We start from the raw sequence: 5,021 nt of genomic DNA, 5'->3' as shown, positions 1-5,021 counted from the left end.
GCCAGGTGAGGGATATATTCTTCTGGTGTGCCAGTTTGCTTAAAGCGTGGTATTGGGGTGGGAGTTACCCGATTTTCCAGGTGTTGTGTGTCTCAGTTCCCCTGGCTAGGAAAAGGGATTCCCTTCCCCCTTGCACTTCCCAGGTGAGGCGATGCCTCGCCCTGCTTCAGCTCTCGCTGGTCAGGCTGCAGCAGCTGACCAGCACCGATTGTCCGGCACTCCCTAGTGAGATGACCCCAGTACCTCAGTTGAAAATGCAGAAATCACCGGTCTTCTGTGTCGCTCGCGCTGGGAATTGGAGACTGGAGCTGTTCCTATTCGGCCATCTTGCTCCTCCTGTTTTCTTGATTCTAGAAACAATTTGTGTCTTTCATAAAGATTTAGTTTTACAAAATATATGAGAAATAATTAAAATATAAATTATTTTTGTAAGCTACTAATTGCCTAATTTTTTACTGAGTATTCTTATACATATCTTTCTTTGCACACACATACACACATACGTATATGTAAAGGTCCATGCAATTTTGTTTACAATGGGATTTTCATATGAATAGTTTACATTCTTTTCACCTGCTGTCAATATGATGTGAAAATTGTACCATGTTAATATGCTCAGATAAACACTATTATTTTTAACAATTGCCTTGTTTCCTATTATTTTAATTCTAGGGTTTACATATAAAACAATCTAAGCAGTCTGCAACTGTTGGACTTATAGATTTTCCACATCTTTTCACCATTATTAGAACAACAAAAATAAGTATTCTAACTGTGATTTCTTTTCTGAGAACTATTTTAGAATATACAACCATAAAACAAGGTATATAAAATTATATTTCTGATTCATTACTAAGCATATGTTTTTATATAAAGTTTTATGTTTTATTTTATAATTTTATATTACAGGTACTCATTATTCCAGGAGTAATTTGGTAGATTGTATGCTGGCTTTGAAATTATTGTATCTTTGACAATTATTTGTTGACAATTTCTAATTTTATTATGAGATCTTAACCATTTCATTGCCAAATAACAGACTGACTTTTGTCAATTTTCATAGATATAAGAATTGTGTATGTTCTTTAATTACAGTACACACAATCATATAAACTTCTCTTTAAATAAATTTACTGATTAATTAATTCCTGTATTTCTTTGCTCATGTACTACATTATCGCTTAATCCAATAATTACTAAAATAGCAAATACACACAGAAATATTTTGATGTTGTGTATTATGGGGGAAAATCTAAAACTGAATTGTGATACATACTATGCAAAATTATGAAGGGAAATTTTAGAGATGGTTGTACTATATGATCCTATTTTTATATTCATATCCAAAAGTGAATAACAGAGCAAACTTAGGTACAGGCTGACAACCTGGAATATATGGAAAACATCACCCTTCCCCTGCTACTGAGTACATAACAATTTAGCAGAGTATTGATGAGCACATGTATGTAAGGAAACTTCCTGAGGCTGAGAAAAGACCTTCTGAAAGCAGTAGAGAGAAGGATACTTAGTGTTCACACAGGGCTGGAAATAGTGTCTGTTTTTACCAATCAGACTGACAAACCTCGTAACTCAAGCAGTAGTAGACAGAGATTTCAGATGGGTCTCCACTTAATTGTGGAGAATAATGAACCCTTTGGTTCCACCAAACACAAGACCCTAAATGATCACATTTTCCAAGTTACTTAAAGCATCCAGAATAAAGATCATGAAAAAGAAAATTACCAACCAAAAAAGTGAAATTCACAGTATCTGGAATTCCATGAAAGATTAGCAGGCATGCAAAGAAGGAGGAAATATGACTTTAAAAAAATAAAAATCAATTTATTGAATTTAGCCCAGAGCTGAATGGATGTTACAATTAGTACACAAAAAAACTACACATCTCATTATCTTTTAAACAGAAGAAATACAGTTGTTATAACTATATATAATTATATAATTTATTCTGTTCAAAAGATAAAGAGATATATGGAAGTTTTTTTAATTTGTTTGTTTGTTTTTAAAGACCAAACCCAGACTACTATAGTATGAAAACTACTAAGTTTTCATGCTATATTTTCAGTGACTAAGCTGAAAAAATACCAGATGTGATTAGTAGCAGATTAGGCAGCAGACAAAAGGATTAATGAACTTGGTAAGTGAACCACTAATTTCACACCTCGGCTTACACCTCTCCTTTTAATATGTTCACTAAAAGACGTATATATACAAATATGCTCCTAGAAGCTGTATTTATGTCTCAAAAATGGACTAAACCCAAATGTCCATAAATATTAAAGTGAATCATTAAATCATGGTACATTTATACAATGGAGTAATATGCATAAATGAAAGTTAACAAAAATATTCATTTATCCAAAGAATCCAGGTCCAAAACAATACATACTGTATGATTCTACTTACATGACGTTTAAAACAGGTATGGTAGTAGAAATCAGGGTAACATGTACCTTTGGGTGGAGACTTACTTAGAGAGGGTATACATGAGCATCTGGTGTGCTGGATAAACTATATTTCTTGATAAAATTGGTGGTTGCAAGAGTGTGATCACTGTGATAATTCGTAGAGCTGTATGTTAATGCTGTTAGTACCTCTGTGTGCCTGTGTTATAATTCAATAAAATAAATAGACTGGAAAAATCAAAGGCAGACCAGACATACACACACATACACACAAAAGATGAGCAAAACAAAAGACACATGATATCGAGACAATTGAGATTATAATATGGTTGGGCAACAATAAACAATTCTGATGAAGCTGGATTCCAGGATATTTTTGGAGGTGGAAGAGAGGTAGAAAAAACCTGTGTATTGGCTAAAAGTGAGAAGTAAAAGAATATGCTAGCAGCAGGAATTGCAGGACCTTTTTAATTTCTCATTGATATTTTGTTTGGATTATCTAGAGGACACTCAATTGGCGGTTCTAGATTTTTTAATATCATTTACAATATTTTTCATCCTGCAGAAATAGAAAACTTACTCCTAGGCTAAGCATATTGAAACAATCTATGACAATCAACTTAGTGACATTTCTCTAAAGCTTTTATTTCATCAGTCATATTTTTATTTTTGAATTATGTTTTCATATTATGCATCATTCTTGTCTTTCTATGCATTCATATTTTACAAAAAAATTAAATACCATGCTTCATATCAACATTCCTATGAAAGTGTCAGTGTTACTTAAAGTCATTCAGTGTCATATTTAGTTTGCTAGATTAAGACAGATGATCGTTAAATTTTGACAGGCCAGAATTTTTGGAAAGAAATTGTCTGGCTTTAAGCAACTAATTAAATTAACAACTACATCATTCTGCATACATTTTAGGAACGTATCTGCTGTCAGCAGTTTTCTTTGCATTGCATTTGCCCAATTTATTATAGTTTCTGGTGTAATGTAAATTGACTGACAAGTCTATTCTCTTTCCAAGGCTCTAATATCAATGCTTGACCCTAAAGTTTCCAGCATTCCAGGTTCTTTGTTTATACCTTCAGAATCTTTCTGGTGAGTCTTCTGCTAGCCTTTCCTCTGTGAAAGAAGAAGTTTTGTGTCATTTTCCTTGAGCAATTATGAGAAGTTATACTTTTCTTTTTTTGCCCCCAAACAGAAATTAAAGTTAATGATGTTGATGACATTGAATTGATTAATCTAATTAATTCTTCCAAAGGCTGCTTGCCATTATTTTTCAATCCATTATTAGTGAGCAAATGTCACCACAAATTGTTATTGAAGAATTTATTTATAACATATTATTATACATTTATCACTTACCACCACGACACTGGCAAACACAGTCACAAACATACATACACACTCACACACACACATAAATCTTATATATAATTTATGATAGCACCATTTTAAATCTACACAAGAATATTCTAAAACATTCTCCATTAGCATGAAATATACCTTTATATTTTGTTTAAAGGAATATTTTTGGAGAGCATAATTGTACATTCTGCTTAGATAACTACACAAAATTTTTAATGCCCAAGGTATTATTTTGAAACTTTGTACTGGGAATAAATAATTAAAACATAAAAGAAAAGGAACTGAATTTTTACATATAACTAATAATCAACATTTATTGAATGTTCTTCGTGTTGTATGTAACTAATGATTAGTTTCTATTGAATGTCCTTTATGTTATATATTTCATGTTACTTAGGGTGGTACTTCTAGGAATTTTGATACTGACAGCACCTTCAAACATGACAAAGATGTGACTGAGGTACTTGTATGTCCTGTGGAATTAACATCTGAGCTGGTGTTGCTATCAAACCTGCATTGTTTACCACGGTGATATCTCTCTTCTAAAAAAGAAAAGAGAGACAGAAACAGACAAACTCCCCAGAAACTTCTTTGTAGCTGTAGACTAATCATCTGCTTGATTAAAAAATGTGAGATGAGTTCCATTTCCCATCACTTGTCCTGTTTCCCTCCATTAAAAATAGTAGGTATTTGAGCTAACTTCTCTGAGCACGTCATTTTCACAGCTTCTCTGTAAAATGGTAGTGATTTCCCTGGTGACTTCGTAAATTGTGTTTTATTGTTTATTTCTATTTATGTCAAGGAAAGATAATGTGAAAGTGTCAAAACTTGCTAAACGTAATATATAGATAAATGTTGGTAATTAACTAGAGTCTGCATTTCAAAAATACCAAATAACTCATTTTGGAATATATTGTATTGTTTGTGGAAATTAGATAAGAACACTATTAGATGCAAGTCTTCTGTTTTGTAAACCTATATTTAGTGGGGTAGACAGGTACTCTACTTCAAAGGCAAAAATGTTAGAAACCCATTAGAGAGTCACAAAATACATAGAATTCTGATAATATTTATATACTCTTCACAGTGAGTATCTTTTAGCACCACAGTCTCTGATGTTTCGGATGTGGCAATCCTTGGCTGCTCTGTTTTTCATCTGCCACACTTCCTCACTTCTCTCCTTCCCAGAGTGGTAGGTTGATGGAAGCCACACACTAAGAGGC

At 32.9% G+C, this 5,021-nt stretch overlaps 2 long non-coding RNA genes across 2 annotated transcripts in view; one reads left to right on the top strand and one right to left on the bottom strand.

Annotated features, from left to right (window-relative positions):
• Positions 1 to 4,664, top strand: part of LOC108544986 (uncharacterized) — a 25,360-nt gene extending 20,696 nt beyond the window's left edge. Inside the window, exon 2 of the long non-coding RNA XR_001890000.1 lies at positions 4,196 to 4,664. This is a non-coding gene — a long non-coding RNA (uncharacterized LOC108544986). The remainder of the gene's footprint in view (positions 1 to 4,195) is intronic.
• On the bottom strand, positions 3,048 to 4,344 carry LOC108544985 (uncharacterized). The gene is made up of 2 exons (XR_001889999.1): positions 4,226 to 4,344; positions 3,048 to 3,552 (listed from the first exon to the last, which is right to left on the bottom strand). It is a non-coding gene; the product is annotated as an uncharacterized LOC108544985 (long non-coding RNA).
• Positions 4,665 to 5,021: the final 357 nt, after the last annotated feature.

Source organism: Rhinopithecus bieti, unplaced genomic scaffold, assembly GCF_001698545.2.
Source record: "Rhinopithecus bieti isolate Rb0 unplaced genomic scaffold, ASM169854v2 scaffold_28485, whole genome shotgun sequence".
In the NCBI taxonomy this organism is placed as follows: domain Eukaryota; kingdom Metazoa; phylum Chordata; class Mammalia; order Primates; family Cercopithecidae; genus Rhinopithecus; species Rhinopithecus bieti.
This window is presented reverse-complemented; position numbering and strand designations above follow the sequence as displayed.